The sequence below is a fragment of the Aegilops tauschii genome, chromosome 3, assembly GCF_002575655.3.
Source record: "Aegilops tauschii subsp. strangulata cultivar AL8/78 chromosome 3, Aet v6.0, whole genome shotgun sequence".
Taxonomy (NCBI): domain Eukaryota; kingdom Viridiplantae; phylum Streptophyta; class Magnoliopsida; order Poales; family Poaceae; genus Aegilops; species Aegilops tauschii.
In genome coordinates this window covers 594,700,298-594,718,791 of record NC_053037.3, presented here as the reverse complement: position 1 = coordinate 594,718,791, position 18,494 = coordinate 594,700,298, and positions in this window count along the sequence as shown.

Sequence of the window (18,494 nt, the reverse complement as noted above, 5' to 3'; positions counted from 1 at the left end):
TAACAGTCAAGGTAATCAGGGCAACCAAGGTGGTTATAATCATCAGGGCAATCAGCAGCAACAGCAGTAGTCGGGTTATCAGAGCAACCCAAAACAGTTGAATAGTGGGCAGTATCATGTCTTCACCACTAGCTTGTGCAAACGCGACTAGAAGCTTCATAAGAGGGCGGTGAACTCCATTGAACCGGCGGTGCCCCGTTACTTGCGCTGGTCTGAGCAGCCGATCGTATGGAGTAGAGAAGATCATCCGCCCTGGGTTGACAATCCGAGTCATCTGGCATTGGTGGTGGCACCTCAGGTGGGAGGTTATAAGTTCACTAAGGTACTCATGGATGGAGGGAGTAGTATCAATATCCTTTATTATGAAACTTTCCGTCGCATGGGGTTAACAGATAAAAATCTTAAACCGTCCAATACGGTGTTCCATGGTGTGGTGCCTGGTAAATCGGCATATCCTGTTGGTAAAATAGCTCTGGAGGTGGCTTTTGGAGATGAGCATGACTCGAGATCAGAAACCTTGACCTTTTAAGTGGTGAAAATTAAAAGCCCGTATCATGCCCTGTTTGGACGGCCAGCTTATGCTAAGTTTATGGCACGACCTTGTTATGTCTATCTGCAGCTCAAGATGCCGGGTCATAAGGGAACTATAACAGTGCATGGGAGCCGCAAGATCGCTTTGGAGTGTGAAGAAGGTGATGCGGCTTATGCTGAGTCGGTTTGTGCAACAGAAGAGTTAAAGTTTTACAAAGACAATGTTGATCCGGCAGATATGACTTCACTGAAGAAACCAACTACAGAGCATGATCCAGCCCTGAAGTTTAAATTGGCTGATGAGACTAAGCTTGTTGACTTCGTGCCCGGCGATTCGTCCAAGCAGTTTAGCATCAGCGCTAACTTGGATCCGAAATAGGAAAGCGCGCTCATCGAGTTCATCCGTGAGAATCGGGACATCTTTGTGTGGAAGCCTTCTGACATGCCAGGTGTACCGAGAGAACTCGCTGAGCACACTCTTAATGTTGATCCCAAGTATAAACCGGTCAAACAATTTCTTCGCCGGTTCAATGAAGAAAGATGCAAGGCTATTGGAGAAGAAGTTGCCAGGCTCTTGGCGGCTGGGTTTATCATCGAAGTGTTTCATCCTGAGTGGTTGGCTAATCCGGTGCTAGTACTTAAGAAGAATGGCACTTGGCGTATGTGTGTGGACTATACAGATCTCAACATGGCTTGCCCAGCTGATCCTTTTGCTCTCCCGCGTATTGATCAAATCATTGATGCTACGGCGGGTTGTGAGCGCTTGAGCTTTCTGGATGCATATTCTGGTTATCATCAGATCAAAATGGCAGTTAAGGACCAGGATAAGACAACCTTCATAACTCCTTTTGGAGCCTTCTGTTATGTGTCTATGCCCTTTGGGCTCAAGAGTGCCCAGGCGACTTATCAACGGTGTGTGCAGAATTGTCTTCATGATCAGATCGGCCGCAATGTTCATGCTTATGTGGATGATATTGTGGTAAAATGTAGAAAGAAGGAGACATTGATAGATGACTTGAAGGAGACCTTCGATAACCTGCGGGTTTATAAAATGATGCTTAATCCGGCCAAGTGTGTTTTTGGTGTATCAGCAGGCAAGCTCTTGGGCTTTTTGGTGTCTAACAGGGGTATTGAAGCTAATCCGGAAAAGATCAAAGCCATCACCTCTTTAGCCAAACCGAAGTGTATCAATGATGTTCAACGCCTGGCAGGCCGGATTGCCGCGTTGAGCCGGTTTATCAGTCTCCTTGGCGAGAAGGCTATCCCTTTGTATCAGATGCTGAAGAAAACAGATAGCTTCGTCTGGAGTGACGCCGCTAATCAAGCATTTGAGGACTTAAAGCGGCAGTTGGCCAATCCGCCGATTCTCGCTGCTCCGGTTGACAAAGAACCATTGTTGCTATATGTGGCAGCTAACGCCCGGGCTGTTAGTGTGGCTATTGTGGTGGAGCGAAAGGAGGCAGGAAAGGAGTATCCGGTCCAGCGGCCGGTTTACTATATCAGTGAGGTACTTATTGAGTCCAAGCAGAGGTACCCGCATTGGCAAAATTTGGTGTATGGAGTTTTTATGGCAAGCCGGAAGCTTAAGCAATATTTCCAAGGTCATCCCATCACGGTGGTCAGCTCTGCTCCTTTGGGGGATATAATCAAGAACAGGGAAGCAACTGGCCGGATTGCTAAGTGGGCTATCGAACTTGGGCCTCACAGGTTGAAATACATACCCCGAACGGCGATCAAATCTCAGGCACTTGTTGATTTCATCAATGATTGGACAGAACTACAAGCGCCAGAGGAGAAGCCGGATCATACTTATTGGACTATTCATTTTGATGGGTCCAGGCAATTGGAGGGCTCAGGGGCTGGAGTCGTATTAACTTCCCCATGAGGTGATAAGTTTTGTTATGTTCTTCGTTTAATGTTCCCTTGCACTAACAATGCAGCTGAATATGTTGCCTTACTCCATGGTCTTCGGATGGCTAAGGAGATGAACCTAAGCCGAGTTAAGTGCTTCGGTGACTCCGACCTGGTGGCTCAACAAGTGTCCGGCACTTGGGACTCCAAGGACCCACTCATGGTTGCATATCGTCGTGAGGTGGATATTGTTGCAGGTCACTCCAAAGGTTATCAGGTGGATCATGTGGACCGGCGGAAGAATGACGCGGCGGACGCTTTAAGCCGCCTAGGTTCCCAACGTAAACCGGTTTCACCTAATGTCTTCTTGGATGTTCTGCATAATCCGTCCGTCAAGCTCCCAGGTGAAGAGGATTTGGCTATTCCTGATCCGGAAGCTCAGTTGGTGGCGGCTCTTCATGTTATCCCGGATTGGATGGTTCCATATTTGGCGTATATGAACCGGGGTGAGTTGCCAGAGGATGAAACTTTGGCCAGGCAGATAATCCGGCGGTCCAAGTCCATGACTATTATCAGTGGAGAGTTACATCACTGCAGTGTGATAGGGGCGTTTCAACGCTGTGTGTCTCCCGAAGAAGGCCGTGTAATTTTGCGTGAGATCCACGAAGGTGATTGTGGTCACCACGCCGGTTCAAAGTCTTTGGTAGCCAAGGCATTTCGTCACGGTTTCTATTGGTTGACAGCTCATGCTGATGCCGAGGACTTGGTCAAAAGATGTGATGGCTGTCAAAAATTCTCAAGGCGCGCTCATGTGCCGGCTCAAGAATTGAGGGTGATTCCAATCACATGGCCGTTTGCAACTTGGGGGCTGGATATGGTTGGGCCTTTCAAGAGATCCAAGGACAAGAAGACCCACCTTTGGGTGGCGGTTGATAAGTTCACAAAGTGGGTGGAGGCAGAGCCAGTTAGTAAGTGTGATGCAGCTACGGCGGTTCATCAAAAACGTGATCTTCCGGTTTGGCTTTCCACACAGCATTATAACAGACAATGGTACCAATCTGTCAAAGGGTGCCATGAAGGAGTTCTGTCAACGTGAGCACATCTGGCTTGACGTATCATTCGTGGCTCACCCCCAGTCCAATGGTCAAGCGGAGAGGGCCAATCAAGATATCTTGAGAGGCATCAAACCCCGGCTTATAGTTCCTTTGCAACGGACGCCGGGTTGTTGGGTTGAAGAATGACCTTCTGTGTTATGGAGCATCAATACCACACCCAACAGATCGACGGGATACACACCTTTCTTCATGGTTTATGGTGCGGAGGCGGTTCTTCCTAGTGACATCCGTCATGATTCACCTCGTGTAGCGGCATATGTTGAAGCTGACAACGAGAAGGCACGGCAGGAGGCTCTTGACCTGCTAGATGAGGAGCGTGACATAGCAGCAGCCCGTTCGGCGATTTATCAGCAAGATCAGCGTCGTTATCACGGCCGCCGGGTTAGAACCAGAACCTTTCAAGAAGGCGATTTGGTGCTTCGGCTCATCCAGGATCAGACGGATATGCACGAGCTATCCCCCCCTTGGGAAGGACCCTTTGTGGTCAGCAAGAATCTGCACAACGGGTCATACTACTTAATCGATGTTCGAGAGCGCAAAGACTCACGTAAGTCGGAGGAGGAGACCCACCGGCCGTGGAATATTGCTCATCTTCGGCCCTACTATACTTGAGCCCTAGGCTCTGCTTATGTACATATTATGACAATGTATATATTATGATCAATATAATAAACCGGAACCTCAGCTAAAGTGGGGTATCTGTTGTTTTTTACATCATGTGTGGTTACATGGAGCTTCTGTTTCTAAAGCGGCATCCGGTTTACCCCTTGATTCAACTTCTCAAAACTTTATGTTACATCACTTGGGGGCTTGGTCGTATCTGAACCATAGCTACACCTCTTGATCGGCGCAATGCCACAGCATCACTTGGGGGCTTGGTCGTATCCGAACCATAGTCACACCTCTTGATCAGCTCAAAGCCAAATCAATCCGGGGCCAAAGAGAGTGTTGTAAAACAACAACTCAAACATAGACACCCACTGAGCACAGCTCAAAATGTTACTTGGGGATTCTTTGCTGTTGAAATGAACTACGAATCTACACTTGTAATAGGCTATCAAGCCATGGCTTGGAAGCCTGGTGTATACACCTAAAACCCCGGGTTAACCTACCTATTTAAGTAAGTCACTCCGCCCAGGTAAACCTGGTATGCCCCTTCGAACTTTGACAAGTTACTCTAAAATAAAGACCCTGAGTTTGTCAAGTTAAAACGATGATTGGTTAAGGATTGAGGACCATCTTAAAAGGCTTTGCAAAAATGGTTTAACTCAGTGGCCTGACAGCCCATGAAAAGCCTCGAATTTGGGGCCTGGCAGCCCGTGAAAAGCCTCGACTACAACGGTTTTTATTTGCCTTTTGTTAAGTTTTTCTTTCTTTTGATAAGATTTGTGATGTTTTTAAACCGGTGTTCATCAACCCGGTTAGGCTATCAACTACAAGTTGATAGTACATGATTATTTACAATCCGGAGACTATCAGCCTGGTCTGGTTTTGACTCAAAGTCACCAGTATGGAATAAACCGGTGGTTATCACAATCCGGAACGGTTTTATTATAAACCGGCATCATATAACATGAGTTACTTATACTCCGGATTAGGGTTATTGCCCTCACTACAAAGTTGATCAGCCAACATTATGCCTAAAGGTCACAGGTATCATATATTTCCATATTTGGTTATCTTTTATAACCTTGGTTTATCACCCTTGGTCATATATATATTTGGGTATCAATACCCGCCCGGTGGTAAACCGCCAGGGTGCTTTAAGCTTCTTATCTACAGGAACAACTTGAATAAATGGCTATGGATTATGAACATTGAAAGAACATGCGGTGCCCCCATGTTTGGTTTTGGTAATTGATGACAATATCTATGGACTAATGGTTGCCTTGAGTTATATTTAAAGGATTTGTCCATAGGCATTTCTTGAAGTCCATGTGTTGGTTTCAAGGAGTTTATGTGGTGACCAAGGTGTTATTAAGGAATTATCCAAAGATTGGTCATGTGAGAGTTGAGCTTATTGCAAGCATGTCTTGAAGAAGAAGATTGTGTGATCATTCATGTTTACCTTCAAGACATCATCCAAATGAAGAGAGTTGGAAAGAGTCAAGGTTGATCAAGACTAAGTCAAGAGTGAATCAAGCTGATCAACACACAAAGCGCACAAGATGTACCGAGGGATCAAGCGATCCCCTGGTATGGTAAGCATTGTCAATTACGCCTTGTGTACTAACCCATGGTCTTTGTGAGTGTTCTATGTGGGGTTAGGTACGTGTTCATGGGCTTGCGTCAAGAGGAAGATATCACTCAACCCATGGAGAGGATGACATCAAGTGGTGATCGTCATTAACATTGCCGTGTGCAAGTTCAAGTGGAGCATCACGAAGAGATCAAGTGCTTGAAGCTTGTCGTCCATTGTGGTGACAATGGACTTGTGAAGATGTGCGGAAGGGTGGCTCACCCATAGTGGAGTATGGGGGAGCAATCAACTAGTCTTCATCGAGCCAACGCAATCAAGAAAGGTGTTCCATCTTGAGGAAGTCAAGATCGTCATCATCTAGCTCAAGTGGACCATGTGCAAGGCAAAGGGTTGCTCTTCATAGGTTTTCTATTTTACCGGTCTCATGATGGTAGTTGGGAGACCGGGTTATAGGATCGATTGCCGTACTATCAAGGGGGGCTCTCGATGAGTAGCTTGATCGTATCGTTCATAGAGAGCTCAAACCATTGCATCCTTGCATCATCTTTATTGGTTCTTGTTTGGTTCTTCTCTTTGTGAGTTTTGGAGCTTATGGTCATCTTGATGACAAGCTCGAGTTCATCGAAAACAGAGTTCACTCACATCTTCTATGATGTTTTCGATGTTGGAGGTTATGCCAGTTCTTCTCGGTTGGAGGTTTCACTCCTCTATTTGTTGGCATACCTCCCTTGCCTCTTCTTACTATAACCTCTTCTTCTATGATGTTTTGATGCTACTCGTCTTCCTCTATCCAACAAGCTTGAGTTTCCTCAATTCGGAGCTCATTTGCAGAAGTTATGGCAGTTTTGGTTTCCCGTGGAGTATACTTGTTTTCGTGGTAGTGGCTTTAGGATGGCGCCAGCGGTAGTACCGCGGTACCCAGCGGTAGTACCGCGGTACCCAGCGGTAGTACCGCTTAGGAGTCACAGGCGGCAGTACCGCTCCGCAGCGGTAGTACTGCCCGTGGGTCCTCAGCAGTAGTACCGCTGCGGTACCAGGCCCCTACCGCGTCGACTCGAGGGGTCATTTTTCGTGTCGGATTGTGCGGTACTCCGCAGCGACAGTAGAGCGGCGGTACCGCCCTACCATCGCGGCAGTACCGCTCGAGTCCGTATCTCTCCTGCCCTCCTAACTCCATGGTAGTTCCGCCTATAAGCAGTAGTACCGCTCCGATCGAGTGGTAGTACCGCTGGGGTGAGCGGTAGTACCGCTTATAAGCGGTACTACCGCCCCAAGGTTCATGTTTTGTTGATCCGTTTCCCTGCTTCTTCCGCCCAAGCGGTAGTACCGCTCGTGTGAGGGCTGAGCACATAACGGTTGGATTTCCCCCCTCCTATAAAAGGGGGTCTTCTTCCCCAATGAACCTTATCCTTTGAGCTCGGGTTCTTCCCCCATTGTTGACCTTCTTCGAGCTTGCTAACTCTCAATCCCTCCATGGATTCTTGCTAGTTTTTGAGGGAAAAGAGAGAGGAGATCTAGATCCACATTTCCACCAATCACTTTCTCCTCTTTGTGAGGGGAACCCCTTGGATCTAGATCTTGGAGTTCTTGGTGTTCTCCTTCTTGTTCTTCCTCTCTTTTTCCTCCCTAGCATTAGTTGCTTCGGTGGGATTTGAGAGAGAAGGACTTGGGCACTCCGTGTGCCCTTGCCATTGCATTTGGTGCATCGGTTTGAGTTCTCCACGGTGATACGTGGAAGTTACAAGTTGAGAAACTTATTACTCTTGGGTGCTTGGTGCCCTTGAGCTTGTTCCTCTTGGGTGCTTGGGCGCCCTAGACGGTTGGTGGTGTTCGGAGCTCAATCATTGTGGTGTAAAGCTCCGGGAAAGCGTCGGAGTCTCCAATTAGGTTGTGGAGATCGCCCCGAGCAATTTGACGGGTACCGGTGACCGCCCCCAAGGGTTGCCAAAGTGTACGGGTTCGGTGACCGCCCCCAAGGGTTGCCATTTGTACGGGTTCGGTGACCGCCCTCAAGGGTCCCTTAGTGGAATCACGGCATCTTGCATTGTGCGAGGGCGTGAGGAGATTACGGTGGCCCTAGTGGCTTCTTGGGGAGCATTGTGCCTCCACACCGCTCCAAACGGAGATTAGCATCCGCAAGGGTGTGAACTTCGGGATACATCGTCGTCTCCGCGTGCCTCGGTTATCTCTTACCCGAGCCCTTTACTTATGCACTTTACTTTGTGATAGCCATATTGTTTCTTGTCATATATCTTGCTATCACCTAAGTAAGAATTATTGCTTAGCATAAGTTGTTGGTGCACATAGGTGAGCCTAGTTGTTGTAGGTTTTGTGCTTGACAAATTAACCGCTAGGTTTATTCCGCATTTGTTCAAGCCTAAACCGTAATTATTTTAAAGCGCCTATTCACCCCCCCCCCCTCTAGGCGACATCCACGATCTTTCAAACATCATATCTCAAGCATGGGGGATTAGCACGCATCAGTTGCAGATAAATTTGCACGAAGGCATAACAGACCAAGTGTTTTAACTACCCTATTACAAGGCATTTAGTGCCCCAAAAGATAATCGTTTTCTCAAAATACGTGTTGCAGCACGTAGAAGAGTAAACCAGCCTCCGGATTATGATTGGCCACTAGCTTGACCTGATGGTTGCGGGTCATCTCGCACCGGTTCAACTCCTTCCTCTCTACCCAGTGGCTGGAAGTCAACAGTTGCCCAGTCGATCCCAGTTAGGGCGTGGAATACAACTTCATCGCTTATAAGCGTGGACGGTTCAATGTCAGGGGCGTAAGTGTGCTTACGGATTGGTGGGATAAGATTTTGCGCTTCAGGAATTGGTGCAGCAATCCGTCTGTTCTTGTCATCATAACTTGCCTGGTAGTACGAGAGATCCGTCTCTTCAGCCAGTTGACAAGCCAATGGACGTACTTCCCGGTTTATGGTTCGGAGATCATCATTGCCAAATTCTGTTCCGTCTTCTTTCAAGCTGGGATAGCCTTGGGCTGCTTCCATTGGATCAAAGTCAGGTACCCATGCTTTTGCCCGGGTTAGTGCGGTCAGAGCGCCCGCTCTCGCGGCAGACTTTTTTAGCTTTTCTACCTGGGCAAGAAGCATAGACAACCTTTCTAAGGTTTCCTTGATCAAAGTGGGAGGAGGCTTATTGTGTGAAGCGGTATAGATGATCCGATGCGCGCCGGTGTACAACTGCTCTATTAGAGTGTAGGCAGCCTTCAGCTTCTTCTGTAGATCCGACCCCAGATGGCTAATGCGAGTTCCTGCATCATTGTACACATCAATAAACCGACAACACATGGGAAGACATGTTGAAAGTATAAGGAGAAGATGTTTACCGAACACAGCAGCAGTCATGGCATGAATCTGCCGCTTTACACCGGTCAGTTCATCGACCACCGGTTTAAGAGCTGCTTCTGCGTTCTCGGCCCTTTTTATCAAAGCGGATTTTTCAGCCTCCCAATCCGCCCGCTCCTTGTTGAAGCCCTCTTTTAGTTTTTCCATAGTGCCTAAAGCGCTGGTCAACTCTTCCTTGGCTTTGGAGGTTTCGGCTTGCTGGGATTTGAGGTTCTCTTGCAGATCAGCGGTTTGGCTTTCCTTCTTGCTCAGTTCAGCCTATAAAGAGGCAGATATATAATGAGTTGACAGTACATATTTAAAGTACCAAGCACATAACAAGTTATGCCCTTGGTACTTGGGGGCTAATGCATATTTGTTCCTTATCAGAAATTTCTACAAGTCCCAAGCACAATACAAGTATTAAACTTGGCACTTGGGGGCTAATGTGTGTTTGCTCATAATTGCTGATATGGGAATTCTTCTACAGTCCCGGTTCATCTTTATAAAGTTAAACCGGCCCTTGGGGACTAACCAGTGAAAAAGAAGCAGTGTTGCAAATATAAAGATTTTTAAGTCCCGGTTTAGATTGATATCATAAACCGACACTTGGGGGCTACTGGAGTTGATATTTGGAATTTACAAGAGAGACAGTTAAGCAGAGTTGAGTATTAATTACCTCATATCGCTCTTTCATCAAATTTACCAAACCGGCTTCGTAGTCACGGCTGGTGTACAGACAATTCAAGAAGCCGGAGTGAAGGTCTTGAGCATTAAGATGGGCATGGTTTGACAAATCGGCGTTCCATTTGCCTTTGCCGATAGCAGAGAGCTCGTCCTTGGCAGTATGCTTTGACAAAGCGACATGATTGCCAGGGGTGGTGCGGCCAGTGCCAGTAATCATAACATCATCATCTTTGTCATCAGCATCCGTTACTGGGGTTGGTGGTTTGTCAGTATCTTTAACTGGACTAACCGGTTTATCACCAGTTCGGACTGGGCTAGTTGGCTGGTCAGCACGGTTTGTCGTGTCAACTTCCACCTGTTCAGCAAAAAAGTCATGGTCTTGAGGCGGTGGGTCATTAAGCATGGCGTCGACATCGGTCTCTTCAGTATCTGGAGTTTTTTCCGGTTCAACAGCCACGTTGTCATCAGCCGGTTTATTCAACCGAGCCTTCTTGCTGGGTCTGGTATTGGCGCTGAGAAAATAAGCATGAGGATTAGTACAGTATATAAAAATAACACATCAAGGATAAAAACAAGTATATAGCTCACCCAAGAACTGTTTTGAGGGGTGGAAGTTTTGTGGCCGACGACTCGCCAGAAGATGAGTGAGAAGTACCCTGATAATTTGAATCAGACGGGTTAAGAGGCTGGCAGAAACAACCCGCTTAGGGGCATGCAGTGTCAAGGGGATAAGAGACCTCTGATCGGCGTTTCTGAACCGGAGTGTTCGGTAAACTGGCGGAGGTAACTACCTGGCCGCTGTGCCGGGTTGTGCGGCGAGCCTCGTGCTGCTGTGTCTTCAAAAGAATGTTTGGGTCCAAGTAAGCAAGGGGGTGAGAAAATTTTACTTTCCGGTTGGCTCGACGGATTTTTTATGTTGGCAGAGGATCTGAATCGGAGGAAAGAATGATTACCTCTACATCATCAGCGTGACTGCCTTCAGCGTCGTCCTCATAATAATCATTGTCAATGAGGTGTACGAAAAATGAACCAAGAGAGTCAAGTTCTACCTCTGATTCCGGGTTACCTACATCGTCATCAGCATTTAGCTCGGAGGACGCAGTGGTCCTTTTCTTGGCAGGTTTTTTAAGAACCTTGGTCTTTGGGCGAAGTGGCTTGGCCGTTTTGTCTTGCAGCTTTGCCGGTTTGTCTTGTGGTTTCTTGTTCCAGAACGGATCATCACCCTGTCAGAAAATAATCACACTTTCAGAGAATATTTGGACAGAAGCAACTTAAGATAAAAAGATTATATGATTCTTACAGCTGGCGGTTTGTTGAAGGTGCAGAAAGGGAGTAGTCCGGTCTGGCTACAGAAAGCCTCCGGTTCATTCAGCATCTTCTTTACAGCCTCAGTAACTTCCGCATCTGTAAGCTGAATATCAATGTGACGTGAGCATCCTTCAAACTCCCTGTGTATTCACACATCAAACCGGAGCGCCGGCTTAAGGGCAGAATACTCCAGCTTATCCAACAACAAGCAAGGTCAACTCCTGTCAAACCGTTCGCCAGGAAGGCTCTAAGCTTTGATAGTTGAGGGGTATAGTTGGCCCTTTCCTTTGCAGTCAACCTCTAGGGAAAAGGATGTGTGTTACTAAGGCGGTGAGGGCGGTAACCCGGCAAGGGGTTCTCATCGGTTGGAGATGTATCTTTGCAGTAAAACCAAGTCTGGTTCCACTCTTTGGGGTGACTGTGGAGCTTAGGATGAGGGAAAGTAACTTCCTTCCTTTTCTGAACCGCCATTCCACCCAATTCCGTATTGGGTCCATCCATGAACTCTATGCGGCGGTTTAAGTGAAAGAAATCCCTAAACGGCTCGATTGTAGGTTCCTCTTGTAGATAAGCCTCACAGAAGACTTGGAAGTGGTAGATGTTGGTCACAGAATTTGGACCGATGTCTTGAGGGTGCAGCTGAAAATTAGCCAATACATCTCGGAAATTTTTTGAACCGGGAGGGCTAAAACCTCGACCCAGATGATCAGCAAACACGACTACCTCTCCACCCTTGGGTGTAGGAGGATTTTCCGGGCCAGGGACTCTCCAGTGGATGACATCTTTCTTGGCTAAAGCACCCGTCTTAACACAGTTGTTTAACTGCTCTTCGGTTACTCGAGAAGGAGCCCAATCACATTCATAGACTTGCTTGGCCATGGCAAAGAAGATCTGAAACATGATTATTGCCGGTTTAAGGTTTACAATGGACAACTATAAAGCGGTATAAGGATGTAAGCATATTGTTAAACCGGAATTGGTTATTTGTGAACCGGAGTCTGACGATGGAGACAGTACAATGGTGAATGCATTGGCGGTTCAACAGGGGACTAATGGTATCTACTGGGTCATCATTTTTCTATGAAGTTAAACCGCCTAATCTGGTATTAAAGGTATATGTCTAAAAGGTGCGTAAGTGAAGGAAAAACAAGTTTCACATCTTGGCATAGTAATTTCAGATCTACCGCGCGTTGGAAAAACAAAATATATTCTGACCTAATTTCCAGCGTGTTAAGAGTTCACCAAGTTCAGATGAGTTTTTATATAAGGCAGATATTCTAACAAGGAAGCAGGAGTTTAAGGTGCAAGGGCATTGGAAAAAGCAGATCTAAGCTAGCCATTGGTACTACTAAAGAGAAACAAGGAAGGACAGATTCAAGAACTTCGAAGAACTACGAAGAACAACGAACCCTAATGGTCGATCTGGAGTGAGAAAGGAGGAACGTACCGGTGCTGAGGAAGCAGCGAAGGATTGCCGCGTTTTTCTGGTACAGTCAGGTTGATGCAGCAGCCATCGTTGAGGCACAGGCGAAGGACGACGGCGGCGGCAGAGCTCAACGGTCGGTCGCTACGAGGAAGAAGATGACACGAAGAGGCACGAGGGGGAAAAGTGAAAGGGACCCCTCGACTTATTTATAAGGTGAATGGATAAAAGGCAGGCGCGAGAATCGAGGAGCCCGAAAAATGGGGTGTGTGACAGCTCTGTTGCCTCGATCCTCCGAGGCCCATTAATGAAGATGAGTTATACACAGTTTTAAATAACAGATGACGTCATGGCGGTTTACCATGGTCCTGGAAGGTGACGTCATGGCGGTTTACAAGATTATGTAAAGATGTTGAAGAAGAAATTTTCTTAAGTATTGAGGATTGACATGAACCAGTTCAAATCAATCTAGGGCCTAATGTTGGGGATATTACCACTGGGCGTAAACCGGCCAGGAGAGGCCGGGTTAACCCCATAAGTAGTTCATTATATCTGAAGCCCATGAAGACAGACGGTGACGCTTTATGAAGGCCCAGGGCCCAAAGCCGGTTTAAGGCCTGTAGACATAGACCGGTATTGATATGTAACTTGTGTTGTAAGATAGAAAGAGCAGAGACCGAGCCGGACACGTTTATGAGCCGGCCTCGGGATTCTGTAAACCGGCGAGCGTCAACCCATGTATATAAGGGGACGACCCGGCGGCGGTTCAGGGACAAGACACAACAACTCGAGACTCAGGCAAAGCCTATTCGCTCCCTGGTCATCGAAGCCCAAGCAATCCCACAACAACTGGATCGAAGGCTTTTACCTTCACCGCGAGGGGCCGAACCAGTATAAACTCTCTTGCGTCCCTTGTCCGCTTTAACCCCTTTAAGTTAACCCGTAGCGATGGCTCCACGACTAAGTCCTTTCCCTAGGACATCTGCCGTGACAAAACCACGACACTACCAGATTATTTCACTGATGCAGATGTGGAGAAAGTCAAGGACGCTGCTCTTAAGAAGATGGCAATTGCATTCAACACCCACAAGAAAACTGTATGGGCCAACTACCTCGCTGCAGAAAGGAAGACTCCAGAATTCAAGGGAACACTGGAGAAGCAAAGAGAACACTGGCCCGCTTTCGTGAAATTCAAGGAATCAGAATTATCTAAGGAACGGTCGAGACAAAACAAGGCCAATGCCGCAAAAAAGACGCAGTTCCATAGGCCGGGGCCAGGTGGCTACGCGGTGGCAATGCGTAAGTGGGATAAGTCTGAGCAAGAGATGGAGGATGCAGGGGTCACTCCGGTTACTAGGAGCTGCTCCCCAGGTGCAGAACTTGGTTCTATGCGCATGGGGGGGCGTTGGACCCGAAGACAGGCCTGGTTTTGAAGAAGGCAAGTCTAAAAGGAGCCGAACAAAAGTTACTTGACGCAATAGAAGATGCTCGAAAGGGGGTGTTCACGCCCAACAGAGAGAACGACGAGCTTACGCGCGCCCTGGGAAATCCTGAACACCCGGGAAGAACACGAGGCAAGGGCGTTATTCCCTGGTATGAGAGCTTTTCGGAATGGAACGACGACTACAGGACCCGTGCAAGAAAGAAGCTGGAGGAGGAGGAGAAGAGGAAGCTGGAGGAGGAGCAGAGGAAGCAGGACGCAGAACGCCTTAAAGGCCTAGAAGCAAGGCACGCGGACTTGGCACTCAAATTCCAGCAGCAGATCGACTCACTTAGCCAGGAAAGGGGGTCTCAGCAGTGGCAGCAGCAAGCGGATGATCGTCCAGCATTGGATAGCACCGTCCCATCCATGCTGAGAAGCAGCGTTGGTTCCGCCCCGGGCGACGCACTGCTGGATACATACCCTGTTGATGACATCATAGAGAACACTAACTGTGAGCTACACTTCAAAATGAAGAACATATCCATGAAGGTGGCGGACGCCGTTGCTTTTACAATTACCCCCGAAGCAACCTTCCATTGCACCCCGATTCCAGCGGGCTATGCTCGTGTCTTGGTTGATGAGGTGGTGGACCCATATTCGGGGCTACAGCTTGATATTCCTGGAGGTGACGACGAGCACACACTGGGAGAGGCCATACATTGTATCATCCTATGGAGAAAGGATTGCATCGTCTTTCGAAGTCCACCGACACCGCGTCTGCCGACTCCTCCTCGAAGTCCGCCACCGAGTCAGCAGACTCCCGCTCCTCCAAGTCCACGAACGCGTGAGCCGACTCCTCCTCGGAGTCCGCCACCGTGTCAGCAGACTCCCGCTCCTCCAAGTCCACGAACGCGTGAGCAGACTCCTGCTTCAAGTCCGGCACAGCGTCAGGACACTCCTCCTGTTTCAATTCCGACACCGTGTCAGGCCACACCTCCTGCTTCAAGTCCGGCACAGCGTCAGGCCACTCCTCCTGCTCCAACTCATCCACGTCAGCCGTCTCCGCCACCTCAGCAATCGCAGAAGAGACACGCCGCAGCTATGGTGCGTAGCGGTACGAGTCGAGGTAGTACAAGAAGTACAGGCGGAGACAAGCGATATAAATATGGTCCAAGCAGCCTCGCTCCTCTTCCTCAAAGGCCTTACGACATGACCGAGGAGCAAAACGATGCCATAGTGCGGGCCGAAGTGGACGCCCATTTTGGACCGAAACCGGCACCGCCGCCGAGGGAGAAAGTGCGTGAGGCTAGACCACCAGCTCCCAAGCCTGTTGACTCAGACTATGAGCACCAAATCAGGAAGGCACATCGAGCACGACTACAGAAAGAAGCGAGCTCGAGCTCGAGCCAACAAGCAGTTGTCAAAAAATGCGGGAAAACCTTTCCCCAGCTGGGAGAACAGGTGGCACAATCGATCCCCCCGCTTGTTGTGCCAACAACACATGAGAGTACGCACGCCCAATATTATTGTGGGCAAACCGTTTACCTTCCCCAGCTGGGCAATGTGGTAATAACTGAGGATCATATAATGCAGGCTGAAATGCTCAAGATCACTGTTGGACAACTCCTCGATATCGAGGCCATGTCTCCGCTTAGAGAGGAGGAAATAAAACGGAAATATGTCCGGGGCCAACCTTTGGTCGAGCCAGATGAGGTCAAGAACCTCCCAACGAGAATGTATGAATTGCATCAATGGTACATGAACATTACCAAGATTTCCAATCGAGAGTCCCTCATGGTGAATGTCAAGGAGGAGCATTACTTCCATGAGAAAGTTGTGTCCGTTGAGTATTCAAAACTATTTCAGTTATACAATCAAGACGCACTCGACAAATCTATCGTCAGTTGCTATTATCTGTAAGTGATTTCTTTCTGTAATTTAAGTCTCAAGCTAGCTGTAGTGATCATTTTGATCAATCATTACCTGTAATTATCCTCACTATATTCTTTTCTGTGGTATTATGCAGGATGAAGATGTATGAAATGAAAAAATCTGGACGCTATGGCATTGGGTTCATTGACCCAAATACCATTAATGAGTACACATGGAATATTTCAAGTTGTCGAGCAAGTTTAGAGGAAAGCATGCTAGAGTTCTTCAAGCGCCTCAATACCAATGAAGATATACTACTTCCTTACAACTTCCTGTGAGTCATGCTGTCTTGTACTACAAATTTTGTTTTTGCTTACTAGCTAGCTAGATGTTAATAATTAAGTGTATATGGTTTAGGATAGTTGATTAGTGTTATGCACATGTCCGCTTAATTAAGACATGCAAACGTGTGCGCATGCAGTTTCCACTGGATCTTGTTAGACATTAAAGTTGACAAAGGAAAAGTTGAAGTACTGGACTCACTACTTAAAAAAGAAAGTGACTACACCATCTTGTTTGGGATAGTCAACAGGTAATTTCAATCATTATTAACTATATCTCGGCCTATTTAGTTCGTCATTTTCCTGATATGGACTATTTAATAACCCCTTTATTAATTTTCTTTGCCGGCGGGCAGGGCTTGGGCGAAGTTCATCAAGGTGACTCCAGGCAAATGGGCAAAAAAGCTGTTTTGGTATCGACCCAAGGTAAGTAATTAAGTAGTACTATAGCTAGCTAGGTACCATCTCTTTAATTCTTGTTTCAATACCATTAATTAATTATATCATGCTTGATTAATCATTATCGGATTCAATTCCATTCTCGTAAAGGCCCTGAAGCAGGTGTCGGGGACTAATCTGTGTGCATACTACATTTGCGAGAACATTCGCATGGTGGCGTCCGAAAGGAGCAGATCTGATAGACAGCAATGGGTACGTTTCACAAAACACTATTCATAATTTTTACATGATTATCGATATTGATCTCCTTCTTAACAGTTCCATGACGTGCGGGAGAAGCTCCTACCAACAGAGCGCATACGAGCACTTCAAGAGGAAATAGCGGGATTTTTGCTCGACCAGGTCATAGATCCCAAAGGAGAATACTATTACCCGCTACCGCCCCCATGAACCACTTGTCATCGTGCTCCGAAGGCACCAAGGCAACATGTAGGAGAAATTGTATATATATACATGTGTATGTGTGAATAATTAATGGTGGTGGTTGTGAGACATTCGATGATATATATTTATATATATATATATACGGTTCTACGAGAAAATCTATTTATATATATGCATAACGTGTACAATATGTAGTATCGTAAAATACCAGCAAACAAAAAAGAATTAAATGGAAAACACAAAATTAATGGAAAAATAAAAAATAAAACCAACCCCCCCCCCCCAACATTTAGTACCGGTTGGTGTTACCAACCGGTGCTAATGGTCTACCAGCACCCGGGCCTGGCTCGTGCCACGTGGTGGCACTTTAGCGTTGGTTCGTGTCGAACCGGTAGTAAAGGGGGGGGGGCTTTAGTCTCCACTCTTTAGTGCCGGTTGTAGAACCGGCACTAAAGGCCCTTACGAACCGGCGCTAAAGCCCGGTTCTGCACTAGTGGGTCTTAGGGCCATGGCCGCGTGGTGGATCTCGGCCCTTGCCGGCGGGAAGGCTGAAATAAGGTTCTCCCCGTCTAGCCCCCGTCCCGATGGTGTGTCTAGCACCATCGGTGGGCATGTGGAGGTGTGTCCCCGGTGGATCTTTCCTTGGTGAATTTGCTCATATTTGGTCGTAGTTCGTCTATGTTCATGTGTTTTCAAGTTGGATCCTTCCGATATATGCTACTCTTTATCGGTGGTGGTTATTGTTCTGCTGCGTTGGTCCTATGGGGCCTTAGCCCAATGACTTCTGGACTGTCTACTGCAACAAAGAAAATTCCGGCTCCGGCGAGGGAGTGGCAATGACGGCGGTGCGACATCGGCTCATTTCTGTGCTTATAGTCATCGCTAGGTGGTCTACGGATCTGAATGGAATTTTTATTATTTCTGGTGTTCATTCTACTAGTATGATTGAAGATGAATAGATTGAAAGTTTTCTGGCAAAAAAAAACTTTGGCATCAAAAATTCATTTCAAATGGTGTTTGTTTAGATAAGAAAAAAAATGCAACCTACATACACAGGAGGTCGACAATAATGCATTTGCAAAACAAATGTCAAGCACACCAATACTACCTTCATTACGAAATACTTTAGATCAACTAAAACGACGACAAGTAATTTGAAACGGACGAAGTATTTAATCAAGAACTTTGTTCATAATGTTTCGGAAGAAAAAAAAGGTGTATTGTGTGGACTGTGGGGCATAAGACGATGGAAGACGTTAACAGAAAGTTGGGCAACCAGTTGAGCTATAGCTAAGCTCTCACGAGTCAGAATGCATGCACGTGACCCAAGTGTAAAGCGCGTCGTGACGAGTCCACAAAATCGTTGCGGCCCGAAAAGAGCAATTCTACACGGGCGCTCTCTCTTCGTGCTGAACATTTCGTGCTATATTATATTCATGCTAGTAGTACTTTCCCGAGAGCAACTAACAGAGCAAGCAGGGTACAGCACGAAAGGTATATGGACTTATGGGGGAATTAAACGTGCACCCCCACCGCAAGAAATGCTTTTC